At 34.2% G+C, this 20,321-nt stretch overlaps 1 long non-coding RNA gene across 4 annotated transcripts in view; it reads right to left on the bottom strand.

The window, feature by feature from the left end:
* LOC139076476 (uncharacterized) overlaps positions 1-20,321 on the bottom strand; it is a 116,455-nt gene that overhangs the window by 29,705 nt on the left and 66,429 nt on the right. Inside the window, exon 4 of one of the 4 annotated variants that reach the window (XR_011528123.1) lies at positions 12,900-15,036. The exons of the other annotated variants lie outside the window; for them this stretch is intronic. This is a non-coding gene — a long non-coding RNA (uncharacterized lncRNA). Of the gene's footprint in view, positions 1-12,899; positions 15,037-20,321 lie in introns of those variants that run through there. 4 annotated transcript variants of the gene reach the window in all.

Raw genomic sequence — 20,321 nt, 5'->3', positions numbered from 1 at the left:
CAATACCTGGAGTGATTAGGAGTATATTTAATTCTATCCATGAAAACAAGTTTTGAATCCCAGTTAGCTTTCAAACTAACTGCAGTATTTCTTTCATCTGGCAAAAGTAGCAAGAAAATTGGTTTTAGGTAAAATGCAGCTGAAAAATCTATTAGAGAAGGGTACACCAAAACGGAATCTCATTCCCCAAGTTGCTAACAAAATTCCAACGTGCATGCTTTTATTTTTCAAAAAAAAAATTAAATTGATATATCATACACTTCCCCCAAATCTTATTAATTTGGTGATTCTCCTATTGAAAAATGTATCCAAAAGTGAGGAGGAAAATTTATTTAAAGCTGATCTTCTTCGGATATATGTTTTGAGCGAAAAAGCAATAGATCTTAGGATCTATACTGTGAGTATAGCCGGAAGACTCCTCTCTCGTCATGAAAACAGACACATAAATTTCCACGTGCATAACCTGGTGTAAAATATCTTTTCATCGGGTGTTGGAGATAACAGAAGGGCTGTGAGGCAAAAATTGGCTCTGATCTTCACTGGACCATTCAGCATCACCTGGTTTCACCGGCTGTGAATTACACGTGGTACAAAGCGCCTGGAGGAGCAGATGCAGAGATGTTCGTGTCCTGAACTTGGAGCCCTGTTGGTATCAAAGCAGCTCACTGGAGGATGCTTCAACCCCCAAAGACTATTTGACCACATTTCCAGAGCTTTCTGATATAAAACACTTTAAGAAATAAAAGATAATATGCTAAGGCTTTCATCCCTCTCCCCTCAGACTCCATTATAATCACCTTCTGAGGAAGCACACCTCATTACAAAACCAAATTGCTTGCCTCCCAAGAGCTACTTTTTAGTCTGGGTGGATTTTACTTATCCTCCAAACAACCAAAAATAATCAAGATGATTGTCTGAGTTTGACAATGTCTGATGGCTTTTGCATAATAAAGTCAGAAAGATTTTCTTTTCTTTGTTTTTTTCTTTAAGAAAATTCCTTCTGATAAACGGAGACTCTATAATTGATGCATATTAAGAGTAACATTATTAATTCACATCATATGAATACTTATAAACATTTGTATTAAAAAAACAGAGTTTCAGTTATCTGAATTTAGAGATCTTAATCACATCACTAAGAAGCCAGCCAGAAGTATCTATTCTTATATTATTCTTATGTTATTTAATCTACCTTTTGTCCTCGAAATATTTTCCCTTGGTATTTTTGTCTAAAATACAATAGCATAATCACTAATATAAGTATACATAAAAGTCTTTTTCAGGCAATAAAGTACAAAGTATTTAAAATGTTTCTTTCTAAATAAAAGTTATTATCAAGTGCCAGGGAGAATCTCAAACAACTTTTAGGGAGAGAGCACCCAGAAATGGTGACTATAAGTTTAATGTAGCCTTCAGTTTGAAATTACATGGACCAGATTCGTCCCTGGTTTTCAAAACTCTTGTCTGGTACTGCTTTTTTCAGTCTTTAAAGTTGCCCTCACTTTGTCTTTGGAATCGTAGTCTGAACTGAGACAACTCATGTTTTCCAAAACTTAAAGATGAAGTTCTACAGTTCTCAACTCAGACGGGCTGGAGATACTTGGAGGAGCAGGGTGGTAGGTCTATTTGCATGATGACGTTAGGAGTCTCCTAAGATGAAATTTACCATAAAGAGAGAGAGAGAGGGAGAGAGAGAGAGAGAGAGAAAGGGGAAGAAGAAGGAGAAGGAGAGAAGCAGAGAGAGAGGGAGATAATGAATAGATTGTTGGCAGGCGTTATCCTGTGCATCGTAGGATGTTAGCAGCATTTCAGGCCTCTATCCACTAGATATCAATACCAATCCCTGCTAACTCCTCCCCCAGTTATGACAACCAAAAATGTCTCTAGACGTTGTTAAATATACCCTGGGGCAAACTCATCCTTGGCTAAGAGCCCCTGATAGAAGGGAAGGAGGGTTTTGAGCATAACTTTGCAGTGCGTTATTCAGATTATCATTTGGATTGGCTTGCTCTGCACCCCAATCAATGTGGCCAGGATCAGGAGTGCAGAGTGAACACAGATATGAGGATGAATTCCGTAGAACCTATCAGGAGAGTTAGAAGACCTCATGGCTACAGCTGGATGAAGGAGAAGGCTTTCAGAACTATATTCAAAGGTATATCATGTGAACCAGCTCCTGGGAACTTTCTGAAAAAAATAATATATAGATAGATAGATAGATACATATACATATACATACACACACAAACTCATGTGAGTGTTACCTCTCTTTTTGTTCTAGTCTCATGAAATGGCTGTGTGGAATTTAAATTTATTACCAATAGTGACCCTGTTGTAACGTAACTCCCAGGCTGGTGTCAACCAAGAAAATGAAGGTTATATCCTTATTAATTTTAAATACCACAAAATTATCTCTTACTTGAAATCTTTGCATCTAATAGTACAAATTTATAAGTTTGATGGATTTGAGAGTATATGGGAACTTTTGTGCTTTTCAACACTAGCTAAACCCAGAGAGGATTAAATGACAATGTGGGCCTTATTGTACCATGTACCAGTGGTCTCAGTGTCATCTCCTGGTTGGCAGTATTGACATCAACAAATCAACTTGTTAGAAATGAAATTCTCATACAAATGAAATCATATAGTACTTGTTTTTCTCTATCTGACTTATTTCACTTAGCATAATACCTGCTAAGTCCATTCATGTTGTCACAAATGGCAAGATTTCATTCTTTTTATGGCTAAGTAATATTCCATTGAATAGATATACCACATCTTCTTTATCCATTCATCTATCAATAAGCACTTAGTTGCTTCCTTTTCTTGGCTATTGCAAATTACGCTGCAATGTGGCTTCTAAAACAAAAAAAGCAAACAAAACAAAACAGAAACAATCATAGATACAAAGAACAAATGTGTGGTTGCTGGAGGGGCCGGGTGGGGGGATGAGTGAAATCGGTGAAGGGGATCAAGAAGTATAAACTTCCATTAATAAAATAAATGTAGAAAATAAATGGGTCACAGGGACGTGGTGTACAGCATGGGGAATATAGTCAATGATATTGTAATAACTTGGTGTGGTGACAGATGGCTGAAGTTATTGTGGTGATCACTTCATAATGTATAAAAATATTGAGTCATTGTGTCATACACCTGAAACTAATATAGGATTGTATGTCACTTATAATTCAATTAAAAAAAAGGACATGCAAATTCTTGGGAACCACCCCAGACCTACCGAATCACTCTTCCATTTTTAGTTTTCTATGAGTACTTTTTCATGAATGGATTTTGAATTTTATCAAATTACTTTTCTGTCTCTTAGGAGATGCATTTTAAGATTCTCTTTTTAATCAGTTAGTGCACCTTATTTTAAAATACATTTTCTTATGTTAAAACAATCTTTGTGTGTCTGGAGTGAACTCATCTGGGACAAGATATTATCCCTTTTACATATTTGTTGAGTTTTTTTTGCTAATATTTAGTATTTGAGTAAGCCTCTATATTCGAGTGAAATTAGGTTTTAGGTTCGCTTTCTCATATTATCCTCATCTGGTTATGGTATCAAGTTTACATTAACCTCATAAAACTAGTTGGAGAATACTTCTCTCTTCTCATGAAATATTTCCATAGGATTTGAATTCTCTTCCTTTGACTGTATGAAAGTATTCATCTCTAAAGCTGTATAGGTTTAACGTTTTCTCTGCTGAAAAAATTTGTGATATTAATTGAAATATTTCATGACGATATGACCACTTAGGATTTATTTTTTCTTTCATCACATTTCTTAATCTATATTTTTCTAGGAATTTCTTTTTTCATCTAAGTTTTTCACTATAAATTTCTTCGAAATGTTAAAGTTATTCAAATTTTTCTTTTCATCCTTTTAATTCCTTGCTACTCAAGGTGCATTCTGCAGATAGGCAGCAATAGCATGACCTGGGAGCATTTTAGAACTGCTCAACCTTGGGTCCTACCCCAGGCCTACTTAATGAGGTCCCTGCTGTGGGCCAAATTGTGTCTCCCCCCCACCAAACTAATATATTGAAGTTCTTACTCTCAGTACATTAGAATGTGATGGTAATTGAAGATAGGGCCTTAAAGAGGTAATTAAGGTTAAATTAGGTCATACAGGTGGGCTCTAATTAAATATAATTAGTGTCCTTATAAGAAGAGGAAGAGACATGGGGGATGCATAAACATAGAAGAGAGACCATGTATAAGCCGAGGAGAAAGGCCTCAGGAGAAAGCAAAACTGCCAGCGCCCTGATCTTGGACTTCTGCCCCTACCACTGTGAGAAAATGAATTTCTGTCGTTTAAGTCTCCCAGTTTGTGGTATTTTGTTATGGCCATCCTAGCAAAGTAATGTAGTCCTCAAGTTTTTTGTAAGCACATTAAGTTTTGAGAAGCGTTGTTTAATCTCTCCTGCATCTGCACTAATATCCCCTTTTACATTACTAATATTGTTTGCTTGTGCCTTGACACTTTTTTCTTGATCAATATTTCCAGAAATTTATCCATTTTATTAGACTTTTAAAAGGACTAACTTTTAGCTTTCTTGATCATCAATATTATATCTTTGTATGTTATTTTATTATTTTCTTCAATTACATTTGTTATTTTGTTTTACTTTGAATCTATCCCATTGTTCTCAGGTAGAATTTTTAAGCTTAATGTTACTGATACTATATAATGGGACATAATATTAATATTAAACTAGACAGACATGTGGGGTTTTGACCAGACACATTGATAATATGCAGTTGTTAGTTTATCCATATGTCTTAGAAATTTTGAGTCTTTTTATATTAGCCAAAATTTGAAAAGACTTCCCTCTTCTCATTTTGGCAAACTCTAAGTGCACCAAATTGTGTCAGCGGATTCTTTACGGCATGGATGTGTGGTGGTTCTGCTGCTCCAGCTGCAAGGAGATGAGACATAACGCTGCTTTACAAAAGTGTATAGCCATAAAATGGGAATCCTGTAGTTTGTCTAAACATCAATAAGGACAAAATTCTCTTTATCAAACAGAGTAGAACGTATAAATTTTCCATACTCTGCATTGATATTCCAAAGATAATTACCAAATCCTGTTGATTTTACGTTCATGTATTTTCCTATATCTTCTTTCAAAATCTTAGTACAAGACTCTGTTATCCCTTAAAAAACTTCTGTAACATCTTATACAGACTTGGATCACTTCAATTAGTCTTCACACAGAAGTCAGTATTCATTGAAGAATACGTTTTATCACTGTTTAAACAAAAAAGCTTAATAAATTGATCCTGTTTGTAGAATAAGAACCAAGTTTTTCCCTGTGGTTTTTTTTTTTTGATGGTTGAAGACTTTTATTTTTTTATTTTTATTTTTTTCAGATGTACATCGTAATATATTTTGAATTCTGTGTGGATTACATCATGTTCACCACCCAAAGACTAATCACAATCTATTACCACACGTGTGCTTAATCACCCCTTTTGTCCTCCTCCCTCCCTCCTTCCCCCTTCCCCTCTGGTAACCATCAATCCAATCTCTGTTGCTGTGTGTTTGGTTGTTGTTGTTTTTATCTTCTACTTATGAGTGAGATCAAATGGTATTTGGCTTTCTCCCTTTGACTTATTTCACTTAGCATAATACCCTCAAGGTCCATCCATGTTGTCACAAATTCTCACTGTGTTCTATAGGACTCTTTATGGTCTCATTTATTCAGTTTTGACAGTCTTGTCTCTTAACACTCTTTTTTCTGAGGATTCTACTTTTTTTTTTTGAGGAAGATTATCCCTGAGCTAACATCTGTCACCAATCCTCCTCTTTTTGCTGAGGAAGATTGGCCCTGAGCTAACATCTGTGCCCATCTTCTCCTATTTTATCTGTGGGATGCCACCACAACATGGCTTGATAAGCAGCATATATGTCTGTGCCTGAGATCTGAACTGGCGATCTCTGGGCAGCCATAGCAGAGTGCGCGAACTTAACCACTATGCCACCAGGCTGCCCCTGGATTCTACTTTTTCAGGATGTTGGTTTCATTCATTTCCCTTGGGAGTTTCACACATACTAAGTTCTGGATCAATCTCCAATGTACCTTAACCTGATGAATTATTCCTAATCCTTCATGGCTTTACCAAAGATCAGGGCCCTGACTGCAGAGACTACATCTGGCCCCTCAGCCATAAACTCCAATTGTATCCTATATTTTTTTCATAGTAATTTTCACATTGGCAATTCAATAATTAATTGTGTAATTAGCTATTCAAAGTCTGTCACCTTGCTGTCATATAAGCTTCAGAGGCAGGTATCAGCCCTGTCTCATTTACCATCCCAGTGTTTCATGCAAGTGAAAATAAGTAGAGACTATCTAATTTAAAGCAAGTGTGATAAAAAATTTCAGTACATTTCTTGCACAGCCAACTTTAGCAACTCAAGTTATATTTTCTAAAGTTATAACAAAATTTATAACAAAATTTATAAAGGATAATAAAACTGATTACAACACAGAATGACTTTCTGGGTGATGAATCTCTATTCATATTGGCTCCCAAAAGACCTAAGAATAAGCCCTTATACTACATTGCAGTGGTATCCAAGGGGCCATTCTATAACTTATATAATGTGAATTTGAGTGTGTGTGTGTGTCTGTTTTAAATAGACCTTATTTTTTAGAGCAGCTTTAAGTTCACAGCAAAATTGAGCAGAAGAGACTCCCTGTATACAGCTTGCCCCCCACATATGCATGGCCTCCTCCCCATTAAAATCCCTCACTGGAGTGGTACATTTGTTACAACCAGTGAACCTACATTGACACATAATTATCACCCAAAGTCTATACTTTACATTAGGGTTCACTCTCGGTGCTGTACATTCTATGGATATTCACAAACGTGTGATATATTTCTACCATTATAATATCATATATAGTAGTTTCGTTACCCTAAAAGTCCTCTGTTCTCCATCTATTCATCCCTCCCTCCCCCAACCCCTTGCAACCACTCACCATTCCTTTACTATCTCTATAGTACTGCCTTTTCCAGAATGTCATATAGTTGGAATCATACAGTATGTAGTCTTTTCAGATTGGCTTCTTTCATGTGGTAATATACATTTAAATTTCCTCCATGTCTTTTTGTGGCTTGATAGGTCATTTCTTTTAAGTGCTAAATAATATTCCACTATCTTGATGTACCAAGTTTACCCGTTGCCTACTGAAGGACATCTTAGTTGCTTCCAAGTTTTGGCAATTATGAATAAAGCTGCTATAAATATTCATGTGAAGGTTTTATGTGGACCCAAGTTTTCAATTTGTGTAAATATTAAGGACTGTAATTGCTAGATCATATGATAAGAGTAAGTTTAGTTTTATATGAAACTGCCAAACCGTTGTCCAAAGTGGCTGCACCATTTCGCATTCCCACTAGCAATGTATGATGTTGCTTCACATCCATGCCAGCACTTAGTACTATTAGTGTTTTGGGTTTTGGCCATTCTAATAGGTATGTGATGGTATTTCATTGTTGTTTTAATTTGTAATTCCCTGATAAGATATGATATTGAACATTTTTCATGTGCTTATTTGCCATCTTCTTTGGTGAAATGTCTGTTCAGGTCTTTTGCCCACTTTTTAATTATATTGTTTGTTTTCTTACTGTTGAGTTTTAAGAGTTCTTTGTCTAGTTTGGATAACAATCCTTTATCAATATGTCTTTTGCATATATTTTCTTCCAGTCTGTGGCTTGTCTTTTCATTCTCTTAACAGTGTCTTTCACAGAGCAGTTTTTAATTTTAATGAAATCTAGCTTATCAATTCTTTCTTTCAGGGATTGTGACTTTGGTGTTGTGTCTAAAAAGTCATCACCAAATCCAAGGTCATCTAGGTCTTTCTCCTATGGTATGTCCTAGGAGATTCATAATTTTGCATTTTACATTTAGGGTTGTGATGCATTTTGAGATAATTTTTGTGAAGAGTGTAAGAACTGTCTAGATTCATTTTTTTGCATGTGACTGTCTAGTTGTTCCAGTACCATAATTGAAAAGACAATCTTTTCTCCATTGTATTGCCTTTGCTCCTTTGTTGAAGATCAGTTGATGATACTTATGTGGGTGTGTTTTTGGGCTCTCTATTCTGTTCTGTTGAGCTACTTGTCTATTTCACTAATACCACACATGTTGATTACTGTAGCTTTACAGTAAGTCTTGAAATTGGGAAGTTGGGCTTGTCAGTTTTCCAGCTTGGTTCTTCTCCTTCAATACTGTCTTTGCTATTTTGGGTCTTTTGCCTCGCCATATAAACTTTAGAATAAATTTGTCAATATGCACAGAATAATTTGCTCAGATTGATTGATATTGTGATGAAACAGTAGATCAAGTTGGGAGGAACCTTGACAATATTGTTTTCCTATCCATGAACATGGAATATCTCCATTTATTTTGTCCTTCTTGATTTCTTTCATCAGACTTTTGTAGTTTTCCTCATATAGATCTCCTTTATCATATACTCTCTCTTGTTCTTTAATTAGCCTGGCTGGAGGCTTCTTAATTTTGTTGATCTTTTTAAAGAACCAACTTTTGGTTCCTGTTGATTTTCTTTATTGATTTCCTGCTTTCAATTTCATTGATTTCTGCTCTGATTTTTATGATTTCTTTTCTTGTGTTTTCTTGGAATTAATTTGCTCTCTTTCTTCTGTTTTCCTAAGGTCAAAGCTTAGCAAATTGATTTTAGATTTTTATTTTCCAATAGATACATTCAAAGTTAGAAATATCCCTCTAAGCACTGCTTTTGCTGTATCCCACAAATTTTGATAAAGTGTATATTCATTTTAATTTAGTTCAAAGTACTTTTAATTTGTTTTGAGATTTCTTCATTGGCTCATATGTTATTTAAAGCTGTATTATTAAATGTCCACATAATTTGGGTTTTTCCAACTATCGTTCTGTTATTTATTTCTAATTTAAATCTACTGTGGTCTAAGAGCAGATATTGTATGATTTCTATTCCTTTAAATTTGTTAAAGTTTGTTTTGTGGTCCAGAATGCGGTCTATTTTGGTGATGTCCCATGTAGGCTCAAGAAGTATGTGTGTTCTGGTGTTATTGAATGAAGTTGTCAATAGATGTCAATTGTATCCAGCTGCTTGATGGTGTTGATGAGTTCAACTATTTCCTTACTGTTTTTGCCTGCTGAATCTGTCCAATTTCTTATAGAATTTCTTATAGAAGAATTTCTTATAGAATTTCTTATAGAAGAGTGTTGCGATCTCCAACTATAAGAGTGGATTCCTGTAATTCTCCTTGAAGTTCTACTAATTTTTGACTCATGTATGTCGATCCTCTGTTGTTAGGCATACGCACATTAGGGGTTACTATGTCTTCTTGAAGAATTGACTCTTGTATAACTATATAATACCTCTCTTTATCCCTGATAACTTTCCTTGCTCTAGAATCTGCTCTAACATTAATATAGCAATTCTTGCTTTCTTTTATTAGTGTTAGCATTGTATGTTTTTTCCATCCATTTCCTTTTAATCTATATGTGTCTTTATATTTAAAGTGGAATTCTTGTAAACAACATATAGTTGGGTCTTGTTTTTTGATGCTTTCTGACCATCTCTTCTTTTATTTGGTGTATTTAGACAATTGCCATTTAACTATAATGATTATTGATATAGTTGGATTAATATCTCCCATATTTGTTATTGTTTTCTATTTGTTGCCCTTGTCCTTCATTCTTATTTTTGTCTTCCACAGTTTTTCTGCATTTTATGGCTTTAATTAAATCTTTTTCATGATTTCATTTTCTCTCTTTTCTTGTCATATCAGTTATATTTCTTTTATTTAACTTTTTTAATGCAGGTACCTTACAATAACAAAATAATCCTGGTTTTTCCCTCCTGTCCCTTGTACCATTGCCATGATTTGTTTCACTTATATATAAACATACATGATTAAATACATAGTTGCTATTATTATTTTGAACAAATCTGTTATCGATTAGATCAATTAGAAATAAGAAAAATAAAATTATTATTTTACCTTCATGTATTCCTTCTCTGATGCTCTTTCTTTCTTTATGTAGATCTGAGTTTCTCACTTATATTACTTTCCTTCTTCCCAAAGATTTTTTTTTTAATATTTCTTACAAGGTGATCTACTGGCAACAAATTCCATCAATTTTTGGTTATCTGATAACATTTTTATTTCTCCCTCTCTTTTGGAGGACAATTTTACAGGGCACAGAATTCTAGTTTGGTCCTTTTTTTGTCTCTCAGTGCTTTAAATATTTTCACTCTACTCTCTTCTTGCTTGCATGAAAAAATCAAATGAAGAAATGTCAGATGTAATTCATATCTTTGTCTCTCTGCAGGAAAGGTGTTTTCCTCCCCTCTGGCTTCTTTCAAGATGTTTTATTTATTTTTGTTTTGCTGAAGTTTTAATATTATTGCTTCAAATTTTTTTTCTGTTCTTCTCTCTTTCTTCTCCTAGCATTCCAGTTATTTGTACTTGTCCCACAGTTTTGGGGTACTCTGTTCTGCTTTTTTATTTTTTTCAGTCTTTGCCTACCAGTTTTGGAAGTTTCTACTGAGATAGTCTCAAGCTCAGATTTTTTTCTTCAGCTGTGTCCAGTTTACTAATGAGCCTATCAAAAGCATTCTTTGTTTCTGTTACAATGTTCTTGATCTCTAGCATTTAGTTTTCATTCTTTCTTAGAATTTCTGTCTTTCTGCTTACATTGCCCTTCTGATCTTGCATGTTGTCTGTTTTATCACTAGAGCCTTTAGCATATTAATCATAGTTATTTTAAATTCCCAGTCTGATGATTCCAACATCCCTGTCTGGTCTGATGCTTGCTTTAGCTCTTCAAGCTATTTTTTTTGCCTTTTAGTATGTCTTTTAACTTTTTCTTGCTAGCCAGACATGACATACTGGGTAAAAGGAACGGTGGTAAACAGGCCTTTAGTAATGTGTTGGTAAGGTGTAGGGGGAGTGGAAGCATTCTATAGATGTATGATTAGGTCTCAGTCTTTTAGTGAGATTTTGCTTCTGGACTGTGAACTTCATCAGTGCTCCTTAGTAACCTGCTCCTCCCCCTCTTAGGTGGAACAGGATGGCTAGAGTGGACTGGAGTTGCATATTTCCCTTCTCCTGCCTTGGTTAGGCTTTAACTCCCCAATAGTTTAGGCTCTGGTAAAATAGTTTCCCTTGAGGGCAGGCCTTAGTAGGACAGAATACTCTGGAATATTTCAAAATGGTTCCTTTTCCCCCTCCCATTCTCAGAAGCAAGAGGGGACTTTTCTCTGATAGTCACGGTGAGAACCTGGTCAAGCACCTAAAGGTAAAACTCACAAAAGTGTGAGGGCCCCCCAAGACTGGGTTCCCCTTCAATTTTTAACTCTCAGACTTGACTAAACTCAGCCACCAGCAATTCATAAATTACAGTTCAGGTTTTCCTACCCAACTCCAGTTCCCACTGAGGTTTCTGCTCATGGATTTCTGATCCAGTAAGTGGTGATTCTCTGCATTCATCTGTCAACCTCTCCAATTTTGTAGAAAGCCATTTGCCCTATGACTTTACTTCTCTGACAGATCTGAAAAGAGTTGTTGACTTTTTCAACTAGTTCAGCTTCTTATTTGTTGTTATGGTGGAATGATGACTTCAAAGCTCCTGATATACTGGACCAGAAAACAGAAACTCATATAATAGATATTTTTACAACTATATTTGATAATAATAAACATGGATGCTCTTGTATATGTCAGACACTATTCTCAGAGCTTTTTAAGTTTTAACAGATTTCAACCTCAGAATTACTCTAGGAGAAAGTTACTGGTATAGATTCTATTTTACAAGTGAGGAAACTTAGGCACAGAGAGGCTAAGAAATTTTCCTAAGGTCACATAGCTCACAAGTGATGACGTTAGAACATGAATCCAAGCTGTTTAAATCCAACCTGTTGTCTTAACCCACATGCCACTGTTCTTTGCCTACACAGCAACTGTTTACTCCTTCCTTTCTCCTTTGTAAAGTAGTCTAATTGAGTTCAGGAATCCTGTCCCAATGGGGCCAAGTCCTTCAGGAGAAGCAGTCTTATCCTTCACTAGCTGGAGCAGAATCGTATTTGGTCTAACTGATCATGATGTTTGTATTTTCCTTGTTTGGAATTCGTTTATAAATGGACATATTACAAAATTCTGGTCAAAGGGACATAACAGAGGTTCCAGAAGCCACTTTGAAAAGATTTCTCTTTTTCTACTGCACATTATCCTGTCTGGATATGATATCTGGAATTACTGCTGCCATCCTGTGAATTTAAGGGAGTCAAGTTGACATGCTGAGGTTTCCAAGATTAGTAACATGGAAAGATGACATCCTTTACCTGTTGAATTAACCTAATCCTGGAGCCAGATTTGTGAGTTGTTTTTATGAGAAAATCATTTCCTAATTGTTGAAGACAATTTGGAAAAACTTTGATAAGAGTTTTCTGCAAACTGCTGTTGAGAGTAACTAACCTGATACATAATCCAACAAAACAATGAGTAAATTTAAAATCATTTTTGTTATGTCTCTCACTTATCAAATAAAGAGTATTTCCCACTAGAAGATCCAGAAAATTGGTCCCTCGAAATAAAAGCAGTCAGTAGAGAATTTGAAGCAATTTTTTTGTGGGAAGTAATCCATAGTCATTAATAAGGTGGAAACTGAAGTCAAACTCTCTAGTTTCCATTTTTCATTCCAACACTTACAAATTATGGCCTGAGACAAGTTATTTAATTTTTATTTGCCTCAGTTTCCTCATATATAAAATAGATAAGTACTAAGAACTACTCCAGGGTTACTGTGAAGATTAAATGAGATTATCTACATAAAGTTCTTAGCAAGTACTCAAAACATCATAGGCACTAAATAAATGTGAATTGTTATTATAAGTAATATTTTATTTTTCTGAAATACAACATTCCTCACCAATTTTTCTCTACCTTACAAGATAATCAAGTTTCTACCGAAAAAATTTACACAGAAATAAAATTAGTTCCAGTTACTATACCTCACTAGGTATGCTTAAAAACATTCACAAGCTGTGTAATTCTAAGAAAAAAATTAAAATTAGATTTGTTTCAGCTAAATCACTTTGGCAATAAGGTTTTACATTTTAGATCTGACTTTAGATTTTAGAATTGACTTTTTATTCTAGGTACACTGTTGGTTTTCCATCTTTCAATGTAGAACAGCAGAATAAAAATTTATATGATGTTAATCTTAAGAATGAGATTTATTTGTCTAACTTAATTTTCAATTTATAAGTATTAACTATTGGACATGAGGTTGAAATTCTGATACCTTGTATTCTTCTTTTAATTGATTCTTGACAATGAATATAGTAATGAAATGGAATATCTTGGCATAATACGCTGCTATTTAGTATTTGACACTGAAACGTACTAGTAAGTATGAAAGTAAAATTGCCGTTTCCAAGATATTAATTTGTCAGTTTACTTCTCTTTGTAACAAGGTTTTAAAAATGCATTGTCCCAAGATTATTATTCATTTTTTTTCTTAGATTTTTTTTTTTTTTAAGCCATAGACTCAATGATTCCCTTCAATAGCCTTTCCTCGTTTTATTCTCAGTAATGACTCTTTTGGGAGCAGTGCTGTGGGGAATGAGATTGATCACCCATCACTGCTTCTGATGTGCTGTTTAACCAAGCTGGTGAACCATAGACTGTCATCATAGAGGGTATCAAATCAACAGTGTGTACTGTGCAGCCTACACTCCTATGCACCTAACAATCATGAGAATTCTTTTAGTTCATCAGACAGCCCTAGGAACTACTAAGCAAATTTCAGAAGAAAAATGTTTTATGTGATTCTGGGTAATCTATGTCACTCAAGAAGTTGAAAAACAGTGTCCCAAGTATGTGACTTCCTGATTTAGACCTTATACATTCAAAGAAATTCCAGCATTTAAGTTATATTAAGCAAAGACGTGTGCTTCAGATTTGGACTTAACTACATGATGACACTTTTAAAAGATTCATAATTATCAGTGGCAGTGTTTTGTCTCCCAAATCACTTTACCAAAACATGGCAATTTATTGAGGTGTTTTATTCACTTTATTTTTAAATTCTTCTTCTTCGACTTTATGTCATGCTCTTGTTCATTGAGGATTTGGGCAAACTCTTTAGAAAGAAAAAAATTAAATTGTTACACTTCTTAAGTGTTTTGCCTATTAACATTTTGCTCTCCAGTGAGACAGTCAGATTTTAAAAGACAACATCCATGTTTTCAGTTTATTTCATGTCTTATAGTGGTCACGCCTTGCACAATGATTACATTCTGATTACATGCTAGTAGAATTATGCCGAATTTCGTACCTTATTTAAGTAGAGAGGATTCAACTAAATTTTCTCAAGTACTTTAGTTTGGAGTTTGTGTTATTTTATGATGAAATCTATTTATAACGCAAAATCAATCTTTCCTGTTCACACACAACTTGTCATTCATCTTGTTTTTTCCAAAAATACATTGAGTATGCTTTTCAAAAAACTTTCTAAAGAGATAGAGATTAACTAAATATACCTTTCACATATCAGAAAAATCTGCTTGTGCAAAAATAAGTTTTTATTTATATATATGTAGACATATTCAAAGGTTAAGAATGCCTTCAAAATTTTTGAGAATACCTGTAACATTGCCAATTCATGTAATGAAATTATTATATGTTAATATGGAATGATCACATTATATTATATGTTAATGAATGATTACATGTTAATAGTTTTTTCTGGATCTTTTTTAGGAAAACTAAATGAGAGAATTTTTATATTCTTGAAAGTTAAAAATACAGTTTTCATTTTAAAGTAGACATAACAATAGCATTTCATTGTAATACACTAATTCTTAACATATCTCACACTTAATTGAACAAAAACAGCTTTTTCCTTTTTCTGTACTTTCCTGTCAAAGCTGATAAGTTTCTACTTCTTGATAAAGCTTCTGTTTTTATCCTTTCCAACTCATATTCTGGTTTTGAAGAGAGTGCCTGGAACATAATAGATAATAAAAAATTTTTATAGGAAAATCAATTGAATGAAAAATTGCTTCATGCACTAATTGTTTTTTTTTTGCAGAAATTTTATAATATAGTGGATAAAATTGTCAGCATATTTCACAAGAATTTTGCTTTCCCCTTTCCATGTTAAATTTACAAAATGGTTTGTGTATAAAAATGTAAAAGAAATATAATGAGATAGATAGAAAGCAACTTATTTGAGCTTCTTGGTTTGATAAGTGTGTTTAGACATTGATGATGTTAGGGCTTTTGAAGTCACTACAGGCGGAGCTCCACTAAACCTTATAGATAGTCTTTTAACTTTATATGTGCATTATGTGAGGTAGCTTAATGAAGAAGGAGGGAATATAAGAAAGAATAATACGCACTTTAATAAATCATATATCCTTGTGCTATTTAAATGTTTCTTCAAGGTTGATTGAAACTTTAACCTCAGTCTCAATAAAAAAGAAAAGCTTCAAATTTGCCAGACCTTGAATTTTTACAACACTGTGTTGAATTATGCAGTGATCAGTCAATTATTCATCTCCCTCAGCCTGAGATAGCTGTGCTTTGAAAAGCATGCAAAAATGGGGCTACAGAATGTGATGCTGTGTCAACACATTTCACTCAGGATTGCTTACAAGACAAATTTTTGTTTCAACATTGATTCTAGTTTTCTTGATGTTTGCTTCTAATAAGGTACCTGTTACAAATCAATTTCAGTTTGCATGCTTTAGTTTCTGATTCAGGATGATACACTGCCAAAATGACATTACTGCCTTTTCCATAGATTTCTACACCAGTATGAGGAATAGAGATCGTTCACATTTCAAGGTAATCTTAACATAGCACTGCAAAACAAGCCTACTTTTCTGCTAATGGAACAAGCAAGAATGGATGAACTAGTTCCAAACTCCAGAATAGATTTATCTGCAATAGTTGGAATTCTTAAAATAATATTTCACCAATAAAATTAATAGAAAGAAGAAGGCAGAAATATGTGTGCTGGCCTCTAACAAATCTATTGACAAACAAAGATCTGTTTGAGAGGCACAGAAGGAGAGAAACAGTACAGGAGTGATCAAGGGTGTGGGCTTCAGAATTTGAATCCTGAATTGGAATCATGATTTGCCAGCTCTTTAACCTAGGACAAGTGGATTTATCTCTCTGAGGCTCAGATTCCTCATTGTTATAACGGGAAAAACACATTTCATAGGATAGTTATGAAGATTATATAATAGAATGTATGTTGAGTATTTAAAACACAATGTTTAGCCCAAGGTTGGCACTCAAAAAATGGTATCTATTTTTATTAACTGATGAACAGAGATGAGAAAGGAGATTCAAAGAGATGTTTGTACCCCAGGACACACGCTTTCTAAAACTAGTAAATTTGATAAAATATTCTGTCTTAAGTGGTTAACAAGTACTGGCCACAGTACTTTGTCCAAAATCCACTGGCATATTTACGTTTAATAGGAGGACTTTGGAACTGGAAGGGGTTTCTTGTATTTGATACTCACTCTGCTTACCCATAAAGTCAGCTTTGTCTGTATCACATTTTCTTTCAATACAATTATATTGTTCTGTTTTTATAAAATCTTTTCAGCACAACTAGAATATTCAGAGACCCAACATAAATTACGAAATTCAAATCTCAGTTGATTTCCTGTTAAAGGTGAATATCCAGCCAGCCCAAAGTTGACAATGAAATTGCTCCATGTGTTCAAGGAAAGCTAGCTGAATAGAATTGGAAATCTGGAACCTATTCAATTCAAGTACACTGTGGGCATAGCTTTAGTTTTAACATTAAAGATTTTACAAGGTGGAGATATTTTTTCAGTTTGAAGACAATACTAAAAAGGTGTACATTGTTAAAGTGTTTGTTTATGACTACAAAATAATACACAATTCATCTCAAAATTAGCAAAGAAAAGTAGAGAATGAAAGATATTGAATTTCTACCTTTAATAGACAAAATTCGTCACTGTATTTCCAAACATAATTATATCTGATAACTATGGAAATAAGAGTATTGCAAACCAATTTGTCCAAATGCATAAGACATTGGATATTCTAGATATAGGGTTATCCCTTGCTAAATGATTTTAAAGTAAACCAACTCCAATTAACACAAAAGTTGTGAGACCAAATGTACACCATAATCCATATAGAAAGGATATTTATGGAAAAAAAATTCGAGTGGAGCTTTGTTTTACTATATGGAATATAAACTTAGATGCATCATTGCTTTCAAAGGTGTAATTCTTTCTTGTTAGAAATACTGAGTAAAAATCAGTGGAGCAGGGGTTAATGAATCTAGGATCAAATGAATCTGAGCATATGCTCCATTAATCTCAAAAAAGCTACCCATGTCGTTTATATAAATAACATCTCAGAATACTTAAAACTGAAAAGCCTTAATGGCCACTGACCTCATTCATAGGCCAGTGTTTACCTAGATTTTTCCAAGTTCAAGAAATAGTCATTATAAACTCTTACATATATCTGCCTAAGTTATTGTTTCTGCAGTATTTGAGGTTAGGAAACCATAAATGAATTCACTTTGCATTATCCAGAATTCTATCAGGAGAAAAAGCAAATATGTTGAAGGAGCAGAGTGAAACACGGTAAGCAAACATAAGGTTTGAGAATGAGAAGTGGATTTTCATCTGGGCCTGTCGCTTCCGAACGTGTGACCATGGCCAAATGTTCAACCTATAGTGATCTCAACTTGTAAACCCCAAAATTGGTGGTGATCATGCTTACTTCAAAGAGTTATCCTAGGGTGAAATGAGGCACAGGTTATAAAATACCTCTTATAGTCCTTAGCATCTGATAAGTGCTCAAACGTGATATTTACTAACCTATCATGATGGCCTGAAACTAGAGGGGAGAAGTGATTGTTTTTCAGAAATCTTTCGAGCTATTCTATAAACATAACGTGTTTCTACCATACAATTGCTAGCAACTCTATCTGTGATTAAATGAATATATTTCTCTATACTCTTTTCTTTTGTGCCTTTCCTTCTTATTTCATTAAACAACTTCCTATCTACCTATCTCTATCTATTTATCTATATTCTGTAACTGTTTATCATAATTATACACACACAGGTTTACACCACTTTCTTTTACACTCTGAAAAGATGATTCATCCTATTTTCTCCAAATATTTGTTTTTTAAGTGGGGCTATATGTCAGATTCGTCTGTGGAGATGCCCAAAAAATATAGACAAATGGGCCCCATGCTGGACTCGAGTCAGAATTCCCAGAGGTGGGACATAGGAATGATGACTTAAAATTTTAAAGAGATATTTTCCCAGGTTATGCTTGTACATTAAGAGCCAGTGTAGTAGAATATTTGATGTTTCTTTTGTGTAGTTGTGCTGATATATGAAACTCAGCAAATAGTCAGGGGAGAAGAATAAAAATTATACAATTCATTAGAAGGAATAGTCTTATTTCTGCATTTACTTATTAATGTCTCACCATGAAGCTAAAAATGAATCAATCCAGTTTTAAAAAGATAGGTACTTTAGCATGCTAAAATAGACTACATTAGTGAAAACAGAAGGAGAGTAACAAAAAGGGTAGAAAATTAAGATAAATTTGAGATGAAGTTCAGTATAAAATATTTAACATATAAAGACTTATGTATTTGCTAAATCTAGGCCACAAATTTCACTCTAAGCTTTGTCTAGCTAAAGCAAAGAAATAAAAATAAGCATTTGCAGTGTTTACATGGTCCATAACATAAAAATAAGCCAATGGATGGAGAAACATAATTATTCCTGATGGAAAGACCAGAAATAAATTTCTACAGTCTGTCTGTGGATGATACTAGGTCCAAACAATTGGGCAGATTTTGACGTATATTTTTTGGACAAGGAAAATAAAAAACTTCTAGGAAAACAAGATGTTTTGTATCTCTATATATAGTGGAAATATCTGATGAATCAAGCCTCTTTGCCCACAAATCAGTCTGAAGTTAGCTTCAACTCTAGCACCATACATATAATCATATAATTCTAAGGGGAAAACTTCTCAACATGGTTCTGTAAATGGTAAAGCTAGTCTTAGATATCTTAAAATATCTAGATTTATTGTTTTCTAGGAAAGCACTTTAGTCTTGGAATGAATTACTACCTTTCCTCTAATCATACCTGAGGTAATAACACGGTTGCTAAAAGTCGTCTTCTGCTAAAGCTGGTACAAGTGATGAGGTTATTATAATTTAGGGTGTGTTCCATCCTTTTGTAAGAGGTAATTTCACATGAGATGACTGTAATAGATACAGTATGCTGTGATGTAGTATACAATAATAGAGTGTAATATAGCATTGTATGAGGACTGTAGACCAGAATGACAGTCCTGGGCCAAACAACCTGGGACGATCAATTTGATTTACACATAAGGCTGATGCAAACCAAGGCACATGAACATCATGAAATCCATTTAGTCCTACATGCAGTGATGGAGGCCTAGAAAATAGTCATTTTCTTTCCATCTTTTCTTGCTGTTCAATTTTGGTTGAGTGCCATATAATGTACTGAAATAAACTGTCAACACACACTGCTATTGCTCATTGGCAAAAAGCTCTGCTGCTTTTTGGATGGTTGACAAAGTGTCTATGGCATCAACACAGAATCTTTGTAAGTATAAAATTAGATGAATATCATGCCATAGTGAAATGTTGCCTTGCTGATAACAATACTATACTCTTCATACGTACTTTTACACCTATGATTTCATTTAAATTCAATTCAACACATATTTATTGGACGGTTTATGCACAAGTGCTATGCTGAGTGCTAGGGATGCAAGAATGAATAATACATGGCCCCTGCACTTGAGGAAATCACAATATAGTGGGTAATATGGGTGTGAAAACAAATAAATTGTAATAAAATATGAAAAACACTTTTAGAATGAAAAGGAAACGTGCTGTGGAAGCTCAGAGAAGTGAACAGTTAAATTATTCTAGGAAAGTTATTGAAAAGATGACATTTCACCTGAGTTTTATGAGAAGTAGAAATTTTTCCTATTCTAAGCAGTAGGAAAAACATTTGCCTAAATCCTGAAACATGAAAAGTTTTGGAATGCTATTGTATGTTGCAAAGTTTAGTAGGGTGGAAGCATGGGAGCTTAGGATATGAAAAAAACATGAGAGAAGTGTAAAATGAGCAGAAAGAGAATTCATGGCGTTAGGGATGGACAACTGGAGGTACACTGTGAACGACTTTCTGTGGAAAGCTCAGGAATTTGGATTT

Source organism: Equus przewalskii, chromosome 16, assembly GCF_037783145.1.
Source record: "Equus przewalskii isolate Varuska chromosome 16, EquPr2, whole genome shotgun sequence".
In the NCBI taxonomy this organism is placed as follows: domain Eukaryota; kingdom Metazoa; phylum Chordata; class Mammalia; order Perissodactyla; family Equidae; genus Equus; species Equus przewalskii.
Note: the sequence above shows the minus strand (reverse complement) of the source record. Positions and strands in the feature narration are given on the sequence as shown.